This window comes from Bubalus kerabau, chromosome 7, assembly GCF_029407905.1.
Source record: "Bubalus kerabau isolate K-KA32 ecotype Philippines breed swamp buffalo chromosome 7, PCC_UOA_SB_1v2, whole genome shotgun sequence".
Taxonomy (NCBI): Eukaryota; Metazoa; Chordata; class Mammalia; order Artiodactyla; family Bovidae; genus Bubalus; species Bubalus kerabau.
In genome coordinates this window covers 116,795,504-116,814,464 of record NC_073630.1, presented here as the reverse complement: position 1 = coordinate 116,814,464, position 18,961 = coordinate 116,795,504, and the positions used below count along the sequence as shown (strand labels likewise).

The 18,961-nt window shown below is 42.9% G+C and overlaps 1 long non-coding RNA gene across 1 annotated transcript; it reads left to right on the top strand.

Moving 5' to 3' along the window:
* Positions 1–941: 941 nt before the first annotated feature.
* Positions 942–18,429, top strand: LOC129657327 (uncharacterized). The gene is made up of 3 exons (XR_008716687.1): positions 942–2,483; positions 16,527–16,655; positions 18,020–18,429. It is a non-coding gene; the product is annotated as an uncharacterized LOC129657327 (long non-coding RNA).
* The last annotated feature ends 532 nt before the right edge of the window (positions 18,430–18,961 follow it).

Sequence of the window (18,961 nt, the reverse complement as noted above, 5' to 3'; positions counted from 1 at the left end):
CGGAGGGGTGGGTCTATCCACGTGACATGACTCCCTCCCACCCCCATCCCCAAGTGACACAGTTGACGATCTCTTGGAAAGACAGCAGGAAAACTGGGGTGTCAGATACAGGGAAGATCTCCTGGAGGGGAAATTGGGGGGGAGCTCAGAGTCCTAAAAGACAGGGTCACACAGCTACCCCAGACTGCTCGGTGTATGAGTTGGGTGCAGTGTGAAAATTTTACTGAGATCTGAACCCAGCACCCCTGTACCCTGGCCATTTTAGAGCATATAATGAGGAAATGAGTGAGAGAGAGACTGGAATTTCCCTCCGTTTCCCAGCAAACAGAGATCTCCAAGCACGTACATTGAGACAAATGAGTTCATTCCATTTCCGTTAAACTGTTTACATTTGCTGCCTTCAGAGTTTAAGCCATGCAGTCTCCCCAGACCCCTTTGTTAGGAAAGAAATTTGCATTCAGGACGACAACTGAAATGTGGGGCGTTAGCCGGAGGAAGTGAATCTGGGCAAACAAACCCGGATGCTGTCACTCTATTTGTTAAAAAATTATATTCCAGTTCCTGTTTCTCTTCGGCTGTTGGGCAAAACAAATGCCTAATTAAGAACTTCACCTTTGACTGTTTAGCTCTCTTCTATTTTTCCTTTTAACACAGGTAGGAAATTCCCATTTTCATATAGTAATATCAAGATACCCTGCTACACAGAATCAACTGGTAGGTTTTGGAAATAAGCATAACAAGCCAAATGAAAAATAAGAAAATCCACTTTTAGGGTTTTAGATTCGTGCCGTTTAATTGTCCCTCTATTTCCACGATAAGGTGAGACGGGTCCTGTGTCACTGGAGGGCCTGTATCCTGCTGTTTTTTTCCATCCTCATTTACAATGATTATGTTATCAGGCTAGCCAGGCAAAAGGGTGGAGCAACTATAATTTCAAAGCAGGATTAGGTTGAAATAACGAGGTCACCAAGTTGTGGTTACCAAGGCAACGTCACATCTAAGAATATGGGATGCTTCTAGGAGAGGAGGCAAAGCCTGGAGCCTTTTTTTTCCCCTCTTTGCACAAAAATCACTCATTTCCTAGATAAAAATTGCTTATTAATTGCTTTTAAACACATCTCTTCTTTATTTTAGGCAAATAGTTTTTAAAATAGAATCTTGATTTAACCTTTTCATTTTTATTATTTTTATTTTTAAGTACTAAATATCAGAATAATCGATCGGATCATTATTTCCTTCTTTTGGGATTCATGTATACTTTCTTTTCTTTCAGTTTTTTCTCTTCTTTCTTCCCTCCCTCCTGCCCTCCCTTTCTTTCCTTCTTTTTCTTTTAGTATAGCAGAGAAGAGACATGGAACAAAAAGAGAAAATGGAAAGTTGGATGCTCTGGTCAGATTTTGAGATTATAAAATTGTGACAGGGAATGAATGCTATAAGCTACCCAGAATACTTGTCCTACCCCCATCACCTGCCCTCCTGAAAATTAGTGAGCTTGAGAGAGAATAACGTTGGTCTTCATTGTCTTTTCTTAAAATTTCAATCTATCTTTAAAACTGTGGACTCTGGAGGCAAAGCAGCTGAAGGGGAGAAGACCCATCGGTCCGTTTCTGATCAATATCAGCTAGGATCCGAACAGTTCCCACCAATTAACCTCCTTTCCCTCTGAATTAATTTCTGTCGTCTGAATGTCTAGATAATGGCGTCAAGTTTCTTCATCTTATTTTTTTTTAAGCAGGCTTATTTTAATATGAGCTCGCATTTGTGAAGCACAGATTTTACATAGGTTTTTTTGTTTTTCTTCTTTTCCAAAAAGAACATTTCTGACCTAGCGTCGGATCAGTGGACACAGCCATTGGAACTGTCAGATCCCCTGGCATTACAGCAGGACTGCCCTTTAGGACACGTTAGCCGTTCACCTTTTGCCCTGGCTTTGCATAAGGAGCAGAGAGTGTGCTGGCCAGCAGGACCCCGCTGGTGCACCGAGGTCTCCACCTCCAAGAAATCCATGTCAGAGCATCCCCGTTGCCTTCATCAAGTCCTCAGACTTGAGCCTACGGCGATGGCAAGCATGCTGGTTCCATGGCCTGCCTGATCTGTGTGTGAAGTGTTGCTGTGTGACCGTGGACATGTGACGACGTCTCTCTGATTTTCTTCACAGGACCAGGTGAGGACTGAATGAAATATTATGGAGACAGCTCTTAGCTCAGTGTCTGACACCTGTAGGGTCTCAAAATGAACCTCATCTTTCAAAAATAATAAAGAAATCTATGAAGTTAATCTCTTTCCTCCTTCCCTATCGTTATCCTTAATATCATCAGAAGTGTCCCTAAAATATAAATCAGATTATATCATTCCCCTGCTATACTTGGTTGAATAGTGTCCTCCTCAAATTCATGTCCATGTGGAATCTGTGACTATGCCTTTACTTGGAAATAGGGTCTTTTCCGATGTAATCGAATTAAGATTCGTCATCAAGGATGAGGGTGAGTCCTTAATCTAATATGACCAGGGTCTCTGGACCAAAAGGGGCATTTGGGCACAGAGAGAAGTCCATGTGACAGAATTAAAGACTGAGGGAATCTGCCTACAAGCTTGGGTGCATGCTAAGTCACTCCAGTTGTGTCTGACTCTTTGCGACCTTGTAGACTGTAATAGAGCCTAGGCTCCTCTCTCCATGGGATTTCCGAGGCAACAGTACTGGAGCGGGTTGCCATGCCCTCCTCCAGGGAATCTTCCTGACCAAGGGATCAAACCCAAGGAACATAAAGATCTGCAAGTCTAGGGAGAGGCTGGGGAGTCTTCCTCCCCTAGAGCATATGGCCCCGTGGACACCTGGGTTTCAAACTTTAAGCCTTGAGAACTGTGAAAAATAATTCTGTTGTCTTAAGCCTCCCAGTTTCTTTGGTTTCTTTTTTAATTTTGTATTGGCATATAGCTGATTAATAATGTTTGCCATAGTTTCAGTTGGACAGCAAAAGGGCTCAGCCGTACGTATACATGAATCCATTCTCTCCCAAACTTCCCTCCCAGCCAGGCCGCCACACGACACTGAAGAGAGCTCCCCGCACTGTGCGGTAGTCCCTGTCGGTCGTCCACTGTAAACGCAGCGGTGTGTACATGTGTCTCATGTACTCTCTAACCATCCCTTCGTCCCACTCTTCCACCCTGGTCACCATAAGTTCTTTCTCTACATTTCTGAGTCTGTTTCTGTTTCGTAAATAAGTGCATTTCTATCCCTTCTTTTTAGATCCGCAGGTAAGCAATTTCATGCAATATTTCTCTTTGGCTCACTTCACTTAGTAGAATAATATCTAGGTCCATCCATATTGCTCCAAATGGCAGTATGTCATTCTTTTTAATGGCCGAGTAATATTCCATTGGGCATATATACCACATTTTCTTTATCCGTTCCCTGTCAATGGGCATTTAGGTTGCCTCCATGTCTTAAGTCTCCCCACTTGTGATATTTTGTTGCAGCAGCTCTTCCTAGAACTATTATATGTGCTTAAAGTCCTACTGTGGTCCTCCCTGTCATTAAAGTGAGGTCTAGAATTGCTAACGTTGCTCAGGTCTCCTAGACCTGCTCCCAGGGGTCTGTCCAGGCTCCTCATTCCTTATCCTTCCTACTGAGCTGAACGTTCTTCAGTCTTTGCAAGAAGATCTCCCTCTTAGCTGAAACCATCTCTTAAAGACCATTTGCTCATCTCTTCTTGGGCACGTTTTACTCTCTCTGGTCATGTGATTAACCCCTGCATATCTTACAGATATCAGCTTAACCATCCCTTCCCCAGAGGTCTTCAAAGACGTGAAGAGGGGTGTAAGCCCTTCCATATGCACCCCCAATGCTGGTCAACAGACGTCTAATTCCTCATGTTGAAGGCTGTCTTTCCACCTAGACCCAGAGTCTGAGGAGCTCGGGGCCTGTTTTTATTCTTGCTGATAGCTGTATTCTACATTCCAACATGGGGCCTAGCATAGTGTGGGCCCAAGTGGTTAGTATGAACTGAGTGATTCAATGAATTAATGATGGAATAAATGGCTATTTGGCATGAGGTTAGAACTCTTACTAAGATTTGGTGAGATGCTGACATGTTGCTGATGGGATCAGAGATAAAATAGCAGCTAATTACAACTTGAATTGATTACTGTGAACTGAAAGTGATAGGGATTTTTACTGTCTTCATGAAGGGTAGACCCAAAGCTCCTTCTTCCCCCCATCTGATTGTTCTCTTTTAACTGAAAATTAATATATGTTCATGGTAAAAAATGAAAACATTTCAGTGAAAAGTATGTTTTCTTCCCATCTCCAAATCATGTCTCCTACTACCTTCCCTAGAAGAAACAATTATCATGAGTTATTACTATTAATAAATTATTATTAAAGTAATAAATGTTAAATGAAAATAATGAATTGTTATAAGTGAAATATTTTATGCATATAAATATGTAGTATACATAATATTCTGCAGTTTGCTTTTATTCACTTAAACTCTTATAATTATCTTATAATTCATTTTGTATTGGCTTGTGTAATTGTATCTAATTTTTTATTGGTTGTAATTTATTTAATTTATTTAACTAGCACCCAATGTTGGAGATTTACATGGATTTTCTTGCTTTTTTTTATACAATGCCATAATTAACATTTTTGTACATGAATCTTCATAACAGTGTAACTATAGAATAAGTTCTTAAATGTGACATTGTTGTGCCCTTGAAAACATTATATGCTCAAACTAAGCCAACCACAAATGTATTAGGCCAAGTGATTAATTGCAGAAGAATAATTTTTATTAAAAAAAACTCTAAGTACTGATAAAGTATAAATGGAGACTGAAAAAGCTATTTGGGTTTCCCTGGTGGCTCCGTGGTAAAGAATCTGCCTGCAATGCACAAGATGTGGGTTTGATCCCTGGGTCGGGAAGATTTCCCTGGAGAAGGAAATGACAACCCACTCCCATATTCTTGCTGGGAAATTCCACGGACGGAGGAGCCTGGTGGGCTACAGTCCACGGGGCTGCAAAGAGTTAGACACGGCTTAGCAACTGACCAGTAACAGGCACACGTGTGGTGTTTACTTGATTATTACAAGTTCTTATTATTACTTTCAGTCAGAGCTACTTATTTCTTTTTCTAACTTGGGGCAATACACTCCAAAAAAATGACACCTTGGCAAATTTTGAAATTATTAGTCAATTTTGTTTTTGCTTTTGTTAACCATATGGTTAGATTTTTAATGAAATACATTAAAGAGGAGGATCAAATTGGGGAAAAAAAGAAGTAATGGCCCCAAATAACTACATTTTTACAAACTAAACACAAGCAAAATCTTATTTGAATTTAAGAACGATTCAGGTAATCATTGTGAATTTATTATGCTACTCAGAAGTATGTGTTTTAAAATGCTTTAAAAAAAAACCAAGACTTTAACAGAATTAGAAAATTCACAGAACCGAGATTCTTGTAACTTACACAACATGATTTTGAAGACTTGAGATATTTATAAGTCAGCAGAAGAGGGACTTATAATCTAAAAAATCAAGACATATTGCAGCCTTCCTAGAGATAGGGGAATAAAAAGTCCATATAAAAAATGGCAAGTTTCAAGCCCTGGGAGTGCTAGGAATTTAATTCAATACTCATTTATTAAGGGCTTACTGTGTGTGTGTCATTTTAAAGAGTATAAGAGGGATGACTTTTAACCAAAGGAACTGGAATTTGTAATCCAAGACAGCCATTTCTGAGGACAACATTGCCTTATGCTATGGAATTTCCCACTGAGGGGAAAAAAAGTGGGAATATGAATTGCTAGAAGTCATTTTACCTTAAATATATATTTAAACTTTTATCCAGTTTTGGAAATTTATCGTAAAGGAGACACTCTTGGACATGGGAGAGACTGCAAGAGAGAGAGAGAGAGAGACTGGTTTGTTTTCAGGGTTTGGTTTGGTTTTGTTGCAACCAGATGTAAGCTGGCTTCTCCCTGCCCTGCCCGCTCGAGCTCAGGATAAAATTAGGGTACGAGGATGTCTTCTGACTGTCTGTCTCCTTCTTCTTTCTTTCCTTAGAGCTTCTCTTTTCATATGTAAATCCAGATATAAAATCCAGTTCCTTCAGTTCTGGAGGAGAAAAAAACCCCAAAATATTACCCAAGAACTAGGCTCAAGGGGACGACGGTACACCACAAGCCACCTTCTGCTCTCCAGGGTCTGATGGGTCACCTGTGATCAGGGCCCTGCTCACGACCACCCATCCCCACCATCACACGCTGCCCCCCTCACTCTCTCTACTCCTCCTTCCTCTCCCTCCCACTCACGTTCTCTCTCAGAACAATCAGAAAAGTCATGTCCTCTTGCAGTGAAGGCAGTTAACTCCTTTTCTTTGAAGTTTTGGGGGCCAGTTGCCATATACCCCTTAGAATACCACTGTACCTCGAAACTCTTGACAAGAGATTTTTCCCAAGTAAAACTTCCCTCCTAAAAGAAACTTTAGCATCAGAGATGCTTGAATAATATTTTTTTTTGTTTTTAATGTCTCTATTTTTACCATGGTAATAAACATTTGCAAACAACCTAAATGGCCAGAAATAAGAGAATGGTTGTTGCTGTTTTTCAGTTGCTAAGTTGCATCTGACTCTTTGCAATTCCATGAACTGCAGCATGCCAGGGTTCCCTGTCCTTCCCTATCTCCCAGAATTTACTCAAACTCATATCCATTGAGTCGGTGATGCCATCCAGCTGGCTCATCCTCTGTTGAATGGTTGGATATTGTATAATCACACCTATATTGACTTTACACTGTCCACAAAATTTTGTTTAAAAAGATATTTGTCCCTTCATCCACTCATTTATTCATTCAATAAGTGTTTATGAGAAGGAAATGGCAACCCACTCCAGTACTCTTGCCTGGAAAATCCCATGGACGGAAGAGCATTGTAGGCTACAGTCCATGGGGTCGCAAACAGTTGGACACAACTGAGCAACTTCACTATTATGACTTGAGAGCTGTGTTAGGCATTGTAAATAGTGGTGGTTTAGTCACTAAGTCGGAGAAGGCAATGGCATCCCACTCAGTACTCTTGCCTGGAAAATCGTATGGATGGAGGAGCCTGGAAGGCTGCAGTCCATGGGGTTGCTGAGGGTCAGACACGACTGAGCGACTTCACTTTCACTTTTCACTTTCATGCATTGGAGAAGGAAATGGCAACCCACTCCAGTGTTCTTGCCTGGAGAATCCTAGGGACGGAGGAGCCTGGTGGGCTGCCATCTATGGGATCACACAGAATCGGACGTGACTGAAGTGACTTAGCAGCAGCAGCAGCATTCACTAAGTCATGTCCAACTCTTGAGACCCCGTGGACTGTAGCCCGTCAGCTCCTCTGTCCATGGCATTTCCTAGGCAAGAATACTAGAGTGGGTTGCCATTTCCTTCTCCAGGGGATCTTCCAGACCCAGAAATCAAACCTGGTCTCCTGCATTGCAGGCAGATTCTTTACCAACTGAGCTATGAGGGAAGCCCCCATTGTAAATAGAGTAGTGTTAATAAAAGAGGCAAAAATCTCTGTTTCCATCTAACAGAAGGATAGATGTAAAACAAATGGTTTTATATTAGCTAATGAAGTATGGTTGTGACAAGTGCTATAAGCCAGCGGTACTGGGAAATTGCAGAAGTGGGTCCAGAACGGATCTGGAGGAAGTAAACTCTGGAGGTCGCATCTGAAGCCCTGTTACCCAAGCAGGTGAGGACTGAGTGGTTGGGAGAGTTCCAGGCAGTGGGATAGCATGTGTAAAGGCCCCAGGGTGGAGAGAAACAGGCTGAGTTTGAAGAACAAAAAGAGGGTCAATGGGGCTGGAGTATAGACAGCAAAGCAGAGAGGTTGTGAAATGTACCTGGAGAAGATGCTGAGGTAAGAACGTGCAGAATCCTTTAGCGCTTTATTAACAAAACTGGACTTTAGTCCTAAAAATAAAGGAAAGCCATTGCATGTATTGGGGTTTAAAAGATCAATCTCACTGTAGGGTAGAACGGACCGCTAGAGGTCAAGAGGAGATAAAACGGAGCCCATTAAGGAGTCACTGAAGGTGTTCTGGGAGACAGCGGTGGCGGCTGTGGTTTGCCAATTAGTCAAGCCAGACACCTGGGATTCATCTTTGTCACATGCATTCCCCTTTCCCCAGAATCCAATCTATCAGCAGCTCGTATCAATTGCACTTTCTAAATGTATCTCAAACTCATCTACTCCCCTTGTTCTCCACTGTCCATGTGAAAACATCACGGCTACTGGTGTTGCTAGTAGCTAACACTAATGGAGTCTCCAGGATGAATCTGGCCATGTAGTCTTAAGGACATAGTTACGCAACAACAGCACAACTAACATTTTGGTGACTATTCAGTTCAGTTCAGTTCAGTCGCTCAGTCGTGTCCGACTCTTTGTGACCCATAAATCGCAGCACGCCAGGCCTCCCTGTCCATCACCAACTCCCGGAGTTCACCCAGACTCATGTCCATCGAGTCAGCGATGCCATCCAGCCATCTCATCCTCTGTCGTCCCCTTTTCCTCTTGCCCCCAATCCTTCCCAGCATCAGAGTCTTCCAATGAGTCAACTCTTCGCATGAGGTGGCCAAAGTACTGGAGTTTCAGCTTTAGCATCATTCCTTCCAAAGAAATCCCAGGGCTGATCTCCTTCAGAATGGACTGATTGGATCTCCTTGCAGTCCAAGGGACTCTCAAGAGTCTTCTCCAACACCACAGTTCAAATAGAGATATTCAGCTGAGATTCATTTCTCCCCTTCTGGGCACATGATAGGATTGTACTTCCTCATCCCCATGTGGTTGGATGAGGCCACGTGACCCCTGCGGCCAGTGATTTTTGAGTGGAAGTGTGGCGTGTCATCTACATTATGGAATAGTTCCTTACTGGTACAAGACCTTCAGGGCTCTCTTTTCCTCTGACATTGTCAACCAGAAATATTCAAGATGCTGCTGCTGGTCAGCCTGGGTCCTTGAGTGATGTGATGAGTAGAAATCTCTTATAGATCTGATCAGTGTGTAGCATGAAGAAATAAATCCTCATTTGTTTTAAGCCATGGAAACACAGAGGCTGTTTGTTAACACAGCACATCAGAACTTATCCTGACACAAATGTTTGTTGAACTCTTACTGCATCCTAGGAACTTAGGCAGTGCTTTGCTTTTGCCATCTCACTTAATTCTCACTGGGTTTCCCTTGTGGCTCAGCTGGTAAAGAATCTGCCTGCAATGTGGGAGACCTGGGTTTGATCCCTGGATAGGGAAGATCCCCTGGAGAAGAGAAAGGCTACCCACTCTAGTATTCTGGCCTAGAGAATTTCATGGACTGTATAGTCCATGGGGTCGCAAAGAGTCGGACAAGACTGAGCGACTTTCACTTCACTTAATTTTCACATCAACTTTATGTGATTTTATGGTGACTGCCTTCAATTTCAGGTGAGGAAACTGAAACACGGAGCGAGTAACTTGCCCCAGGTAATGAGTTAGTGCAAAAGCTGAGATTCAAGCCAGGGAAGTCTGGCTCAACTAAGCTGCCACATTCTCATGGATGTTATACAAGATCCTTAGAGTTAACAAGAAGGAAATAAAGCTCTTGCCTTGAAAGATATTCCCAATTTATTTGGGGGAGAGCAAAGCACATCTTTGTGAAAACTTAGCTGACAAAATTAGGCACAAGTCTCGTATAAATAAATACCAAAGGAAAGGCATTGTCAACAGGCGCTTTGAAAGCAGGATTCAGAGGAGGGAGAGAAAACAATGAGATTTGGTAACAGAAGGAAGCCTCTTATAGATGGAAACTGATCTTTGTTATGAAGGAAAATGGGAGTCTGGAGAGAATTTCACTGGGCAAAAATTTAGTTGAGATTTTGTAGAAACATAAGTTCAAAGAGGACACAGATTCTATTTTTCATTCTCTCTGAATACTTGTCAAACTTTCTAAGGAATTAAATAAGTCATAAGTATCAATCACTCAGTCATTTCTGACTCTTTGAGACTTCATGGGCTGTAGCCTACCAGGTTCCTCTGTCCATGAGAGCTCCCAGGCAAGAATACTGGAATGAGTGCCATTTCCTTCTCCAGGGGCTCTTCCCTGACCCAAGGATTGAACTCAGGTTTCCTGCATTGCAGGCAGATTCTTTACCACCTGAGCCACCAGGAAAACCCAAATAAAATTGTAAGAACCCACTACAAATAAAACTTCCTAACCAGATTGATATTTCCCATTCTTTATTGGACAATCATGCTTGACTTTCCTTTGGCATCTCAAACCCAATCTGTCCAAACCTGGTTCTTCTTGATAAATGATGTCAATTTCCACCCAAACTTTCAAGATAAAAATCTTATCATTCATGCCTCCTCTCCTCCCTTATCCTCCCTATTTAATTGGCCAACATGTTCTGTAATCAAACATGTCTTTCTGATTTACTCCTCTTTATTACTGTTGCCAGTACTTCAAATCAAGCCAGTATCATCTCAGACTTAGACAATTACGGAAGCTTCCATAAATGTTTCTTCTCCCCTTTCTCTCATGCTCCACACAGCTCCCAGTGATCCCATCCATGTTATTGCTCTCCTGTTTTCAAATTCCCATTGGCTCTGCACTTCAATCCTAGGATAATTCCATGGTGAATAAGATCCCAAGAAACTGTCCTCCACCTTTTTGGTTTCATCTTGTGCTTGCCTGCCCTGATGCTGGGGAAGATTGAGGGCAAGTGGAGAAGTGGGTGACAGAGGATGAGATGGTTGGATGGCATCACCGACTCTATGGACATAGGTTTGAGCAAACTCCGGAAAGCAGTGAAGGACAGGGAAGGCTGGCATGCTGCAGTTCACGGGATTGCAAAGAGTTGTAATGACTTAGGGACTGAACAACAACTGCTTGTTATTCAAAGACATGGGTTGTACTCCGCACTCAGATACCTTGATGCCTTTGCTGTGCTATTTCCTTGTGCCAGAATGTCCTACCCCTGCTTCTCCAGCTGACCAGTTCCTGCTTGTCATTTATAGCCCAAACCAAGGACACCTTTCATGGAGGCATGCATGACTTCTGTATAGGGGTTGTGGAACCCTTTTTCATGTCATGTAGCACTTTTCACTTATCTGAGTGTAACACTTTATGCAGTGTATTTAATTACTGGCTTCCAGATCTTCCTTCCCCATTAAGCGGCATGATGTCTTCTTATTCTTTTAGGGAGGCACTTATCCCACTGCTTTTATGCCGGTCTTAAATACAATTCCTTATGTTGTTACTGTGAGGGATTAATCTATTGTCTGGATTTCATCTTATTGGTGAGAAGAAAGAAAGATGCCCACTCTATGGATTTCTCTTTAAGCCTTCCTAATCACTGGGGCTCCCCTGGTAGCTCAGATGGTAAAGAATCTGCCTGCAATGCAGGAGACCTGGGTTCGATCCCTGGGTTGGAAAGATCCCCTGGAGAAGCACACGGCTACCCACTCTGGTATTCTTGCCTGGAGAATTCCATGGACAGAGGAGCTTGGTGGGCTATAGTTCATGGGGTCATAAAGAATCAGACACAACTGAGCAACCAATACTAACTGTCCCTGGGAAGATTTCACAGCCAAGGACAAAGGGAATCAGTACTTGAATGCTTGTCTCTGCTCTCAGTAGCAGAATCAGACCTTGGGTCCTTCACCAACAAGCATGAGACCAAGAAAGGCTTGGCCAGTGTGTTTCAGCTAGGAACACCGTCAGGATGATAGGGGTTCCCAGATTAAAACTCCAGTCAGAAATCTTAGGTGTGTACTTCCTTCCCACTTGCTGAAGCTTTCTTTGGTATAAGGAGTGAAGTGTTCACAAGGAGTCTGGACTCCTCCCTTTCCTTTTTAGTTTCTTCTTTTTTAAAAAAAAATGGAAGTAGAGTTGATTTATAATTTTGCATTAATTTCAGGTGTACAGCACAGTGCTTATATATTTGATGCTGCTGTTTAGTCCCCAAATCATATCTGACTTATTGTGACCCCATGGACTGCAGCATGCCTGCCTGGTCCTCCTGTACCTCAATATCTCCCAGAATTTGCCCAAGTTCATGTCCACTGAGTGGGTAGTGCTATCCAGCCATCTCATCCTCTGCTGCCCCTTTCTCCTTTTGCCTTCAATCTTTCCCAGCATCAGGGTCTTTTCCAATGAGGCGTCTGTATATAAGCTTTTGCAGGCTTTTTTTTCTTCTTGGTGCCCTCTTAAGTGAAAGTGTCCCGGAGTCAGTTGATCACTCAGCCCTCTGTAAAAAGGCCCACTTTACGTGTGTGCTGATGTATCTTGAATGTTTGCTATGTGAGGACTATCCATGGCTTGGATAATTTAGACATGGAGTAATATCTCAAATTGAAAAATAAACACAAACATACACACACACACACACACACACACACAAAAGGATCATTTCACCTGGCTGTGCCTGGAATTTCCAGGATGGTCAGGTGGGCACAATTCATCAGCTAGTCTATTGGCTAAACTTCAGTATTGGTTCATTATCATTTCCCTCTCAAATTAGTTTACACATGAATATAATACAGACAACCCACTTGTATCCAAATTCCATTACCCAAATCAGCAATGTAGACATGGCTAAGGTTCCAGCCTCCTTCCCCAGTTGGGAATTCTTGGCAAATGTTGCCTTTGTGTCTCGAGGCATCACCATCCCTCCCTTCTCTCACAAAATTGATTTTCCTCAGGATGGATCTCTCCCCTGTACTTATTCAGAGTCTTGAGGATGGAATATGCAGTTCTAAGGAAAAACACATTATATATTCCGTGTGGAAAAAAAAATCTCCCTGGGTATGATTATTTTTAACCATGTGAAGTTTCATGAAATATACAACCGTTCTGGGCAGAATTTTGAGATAGAGCAGGTGCTGTACTTTGTGCTCAAGCCTCCAAAAGCATTCAGTCTGCTGGTTATCTGTCCTAAAGGCAACCAAGTTCCCGCTTCTCATTTCCCTTCTGGCATCTTCCCCTCCTAACCCCATATTTCAAGGGTTTGGCCCCAGCTCGTACAGGGAAGCAAGGGAATCAAGTGGAAGAAATAAATGGAGAGGTCCTTGGTGCAAGTTCAGCAAAGTTTCTGAAAGATAAACGGCATCAATTGTAATAAGCCACATAAATAAATATCTGTATGAATGAAAGGGAAAGTGTTAGTCTCTCAGCAGGCTCTGACTCACTGTGACCCCATGGACTGTAGCCCACCAGGTTCCTCTGTCCATGGAATTCCCTAGGCGAGAATACTGGAGTGGGTTGCCATTTCCTTCTCCAGGGAATCTTCCCAACCCAGGGATAGAACTCAGGTCTCCTGCTTTGCAGGAAGACTCTTTCCTGTCTGAGCCACCAGGGAAGCCCAGCGATGGCATGTGTGAGCGTGTGCTAAGTGGTTTCAGTCCCTCGGGCTCTTTGCAACCCTATGGACTGTAGCTCACCAGGCTCCTCTGTCCATGGGATTCTCTAGGCAAGCACACTGGAATGGGTTGCCATGCCCACCTCCAGCGGATCTTCCCCACCCAGGGATCAAACTCTAGTCTCTTATGTCTCCTGCAGTGGCAAGCTGGTTCTTTACCCCTAGCACCACCTCACAAGAGTCTTATTTAGTAAGAAAATATTTTTATTCATTTTACTCTACCTAATATATTAGTATATTTTATATAGGTAAAAATAACAGCTGTGTATGGGAGAAGGCGATGGCACCCCACTCCAGTACTCTTGCCTGGAAAATCCCACGCATGGAGGAGCCTGGAAGGCTGCAGTCCATGGGATCGCTGAGGGTCAGATACGACTGAACGTCTTCACTTTCACTTTTCACTTTCATGCATTGGAGAAGGAAATGGCAACCCACTCCAATGATCTTGCCTGGAGAATCCCAGGGACGGAGGAGCCTGGTGGGCTGCCGTCCGTGGGGTCACACAGAGTCGGACACGACTGAAGTGACTTAGCAGCAGCTGCATCAGAGAAAAGATTAATAATTTGTCATTAATTGGCGGGTATTGGCTTCCTTGGTGGCTCAGACGGTAAAGCTGCCTGCAATGCGGGAGAAGCGGGTTCGACCGCTGGGTCGGGAAGATCCCCTGGAGAAGGAAATGGCAACCCACTCCAGTACTCTTGCCTGGAAAATCTCATGGACAGAGGAGCTTGGTAGGTTACAGTCCATGGGGTCGAAAAGAGTCGGACATGTCTGAGCGAATTCAGTTTCCACCAGGTATTGGAAATAACTTCCCAGAGAAGCGTTAGACCCTTTCCTTATGAACTTTGGTGACCTGTCGTGATGATGTTACCGCAGAATAGATTAAAAACTGCCCCTAATTTCTGTTCAGCCACAATCAGAGGTGAGGGGACAGCCTGTTCATTAATCTTTCCGATAAGAAGTAAACTTGTTTTCGGTAAACTGTTGGGAGATGGCTACCCTCGCTCCTGTGGCGTTCTGTTTATTTGGTGTGGGAACCGTCTGGGCTTGTGGGCCCTGTACTTGATTTGTCACCTCAGGAGAAGATAATTTGGGCTCTTTACACATTTCCAAATGATGTCGTGCCGAAGCAGCTGACAGATGAGAGGTGCCCGCAGCGCCGCTCCGGAGGGCGCACGCCGCGAGGGGCTGGCGGCGTGAGCGGCGCATCGCTTTGTTAACAGACACGTTCGATTCCGGAGGCTAATGTCTCTGCGCACAAGCCGGATGACGCAGCACACAATCCGCCCCCCTGAAAGCAGACACAGAGCTGCCAGGAGGCCGGCTGGGCCCCAGCAGCTTGGTCTCTGAGCTACTGTGGCAGCGAGGTGCCTTCAGGGGAAGCGGCAGTGGTCTTGCTTCCTGCAAGCTCATGCTCCTCCTGGCTTTCTGGAATTGCCCTCTTCCCAGCAGCTGCGGTTTGTCTGGCTGCTTTCATTTTCCTGTTGCCTGCGTGCTGAGTTGCTTCAGCTGTGTCCAAGTCTTTGTGATCCTGTGGACTGCAGCCTGCCAGGACCCTCTGTCCATGGGACTCTCCAGGCATGAGCAAGGGAGGGGGGTTGCCATGCCCTCCTCCAGGGGAATTTCTGGACCCAGGGATCAAACCCACTTCTCCTGCATTGGCAGGCAGATTCTTTACCACTGGCCCCACCTGGGAAGCCCTTCCCTGTTAAAGTGGAAGTCAATTAAAAAAAAAATGGGGATAAGAATTTGGCTTCCACAGTGGCCAGTGGTAAAGAATCTACCTACCAAGGCAGGAGATGGAAGAGACACAGGTTTGATCCCTAGGTGGGGAAGATTCCCTGGAGGAGGACGTGGCTACCGGCTCTAGTATTCTTGCCTAGAGCATTCCATGGACAGAGGAGCCTGGTGGGCTGCAGTCCAGTGGGTTGTGAAGAGTCAGACACGACTGAGGGACCGAGCACACACACACAGGAATTTGGGAACGCTGCTAGCTCATGGCCCTAGTCCAGCACTGAGTCATGTCATAGTTTCAATTATGCACAATTATATATCAGATAATAGTAGTGAAAATAACTACCATTCATCGAAGTGATTGCCTGGCACCAGACACTGCTCCAAACTCTTCCTGGATTAACTGAGTTCATCCTCACTTCAAGATGAGGTGAGCACTATTATTGCATTCATCATTTTATAGACAAGCAAACAGACACAGTGACTTGCCCAAGGTTATTACTTAAGAGAGAGAATCTCAACAAACGCTCTTCCAGCTGAAATAAAGACAGCTGCAGAGCAGCGTGGGGAGTGGCCATCACTCGGAGTTGTGGTGACATGTGGCTCACCCAGGTAGGGATGACCTCATTTGGGGGTCTTTCAGATTTCTTCATTTGTCTCTCCAGGTCCTAGAGTTTGGCACTTAATATGAACAGCAGTTGAGATCAAACCAGTCAATCCTAAAGGAAATTAACCCTGAATATTCACTGGAAGGACAAATGCTAAAGCTGATGCTCCAACACTTTGGCCACTTGATGCAGAGAACTGACTCGTTGGAAAAGACCCTGATCCTAGGAAAGATTGAGGGCAGGAAGAAAAAGGGGTGGCACAGGATAAGATCAGTAGATGGCATCACCAACTCAATGGACATGAGTTTGAGCAAGCTCTGGGAGATGGTGAAGGACAGGGAAGCCTGGCATGCTGGGGTCCATGGGGTGGCAAACAGTCGGGCACGACTTAGGGATGGAACACCACCACCAGTTGGGACAGTCTTCTTTGACAACACACAGAAGTGTTTTCTTGACCCCTAGCCAAAAGGTGTCTGACCTGAATCAAGGCTTTTATGCCAGGGGCTGAGAATTCTTAGTCTCCTTCTGTACAATTGATCCTTGCATTCCTGCTCGCTGGATTTCTATAGCACTGGGTTCCCCTGTTAGCTACTGCACAGGTTTGTGTAAGAAGACAGTAATGGCATCCTTTCCTTTCCTCCTTCTCTGCCTCCTTCTCCATTATGCTTTCTGTTAAAGGGTCCTTGAACTTGGAACACTGTCTCATGGATTCTGCTGGTCACTTGGCCTGTGCTTTTTCTCGTAGAGGCGGGGATCCATTGATGCTCTTCCTGAGAAAAGATGGTTGCCAGCTGGACTACAGTCTGAGAAAGAGTCTTGTCTGCCCCAACTCATTGAGGGGAAAAAATGGATTTAAAAAATCAGCTTTATTGAGGTATAATTGTTAGACAATGAAATTCACTAATTTTGAGTATGATCTGGTTTCTTTTGAAAAATGTATATAACTTTGATTCACTCATCACTATAGCTTTATCTGTTCTAGAATATGACATAAATAGTCATACAGTATATAAGAAAGAAACCTCCCACTGTTCTTATTTGTCTCTTTCCCACCTTATAGTATCTTCAGCAACTCTAACATTTGGCTGTTATCCATTTTCTTTCTATGCTGGGTGGGTGACCCTGTAGGAAAACACAACTATTACCATCTCTCAGTTTCTTTTATTTTATTGGAGCATAATTGCTTTACAATGTTGTGCTATTTTTTGCTGTACACCAGTGTAAATCAGCTACATGTATACATACATCCCCTCCCTCCTGAGCCTGCCTCCCACCACAGAGGTCATTACAGAGCGCTGAGCTGAGCTCCCTCTGCTAGATGGCGGCTTCCTACTGGCTAGTTTGCACATGGTAATGCTTATATTTATGTCAAACCTAATCTCCCGATTCATCCCACCCCTCCCTTCCCCTACCATGTCTATACTTCTGTACTCTGCATCTGTGTCTCTATTCCTGCTCTGAAACTAGGTTGATCGGTACCATTTTTTTTTATAATTCCACATACATGCATTAATATATGATATTTGTCAATTTCTAAGATGCAGGTTTCTCATTTTAACACCTTGGAATTTAGGATGTTCCAATCAGTGGTGCAGGAGGTTTAAATGCCAACATTTTTTTCTTTCTTAGAGATACTTAAAATCATAGTGGATCATAATAATTGATGGCAACTTCAATGAAATGAAATGTGCTATTATGTATTTGAGGATCAGGAGGAAAAAAAAATCTCTTTTCACACCAATTATTGTTGAAATCCTGCTATGAATAGATGCAAGGCCTTTGCCAAATGTTGGGGAGATAGACCTGACCCCTACTGTGAAGCAGTCCACAGGTTTGATAGGAGCAATAACAGATTAAGAGGTCAGAACCTGGGTGCACTAATGCCTGCAAAAGGTTTTATAAGTTTAAAGTTTAAAGCAATTGATCAGTATTAGGTGTTATTTCTCGAGTTTCATAATATGAAAATTGCCTGCAGAGTTACCAGGCAGGGTTGTCAACCCTTCAAGGCTGTCAGCGTGTCTCCTTGACGAAACATTTTTCTGACAAGTCTGACAGGAGTCGACACGTCCTCAGAGCTTTCACTCTTGGAGTTTCTCTCAGCCTAAGGAGGGATCCTTTATCTTAATTAGGTTTAAATATATCTTTTTTTTTTTTGACCCTAATCAACCTCAGTGTAGAGCTGTGAATTTCTTAAACTTTTTTTTTTTTTGGTCTTCTTTTTGGTTGTTTTTTTCTTAGCAAATTCTTTCAGTGAGCAGCTGCCTTCAGAACATGAGCAAGGGGCTGAAGCACAGGAGAGAAACTGAAGTCTATGGGATGTTCTGTGGAGAGCCGTCCTCCTCAGGGCCTTGAGTCCTCGCTGGGCTGAGAGGGGTCCTCAGTCCTACAGCCTCAGCACCGTCTGGAGCTTTTCAGAAAGGCTGCATTCAGGCTCCACCCTGGACCTGCCGAAATGGAATCTGCATTTTACCAAGAATCTCAAGGGATTTCCTAGCATCTGTGCTATTATTTACTGATGAGTTTTCTTTAAACATAGCCACCACTAAATACTAATATTTATGAAACTGTGGCTTAGAAGACATGCTTGTTATATCTAACAATTACATCAGCACTGAAAATTTCTCTGCTTGAGTAAAATATCATTCATATGTGGATCAGTAGCATACTTTAGGAAACTTGGAATATATACATTCCATCATATATATATATATTACATCAGTATATATATATATTACATCAGTATATATATATATTACATCAGTGTATATATATATTACATCAGTATATATATATATTACATCAGTATATATATATATTACATCAGTGTATATATATATTTACATCAGTATATATATATATATATAACATCAGTATATATATATATTACATCAGTATATATATATATATATATTACATCAGTATATATATATATATTACATCAGTATATATATATATTACATCAATATATTACATATATATATTATATCCATACATTACAATATATTACATATATATATTATATCCATACATTATAATATATTACATCAATTACATTCTCTCTCTCTCTCTCTCTCTCTCTCTCTCTATATATATATATATATATATATATACACACACACACCACATCTTCTTTATTCATTCCTCTGTGGATAGATATTTAGGTCACTTCCACGTCTTGGC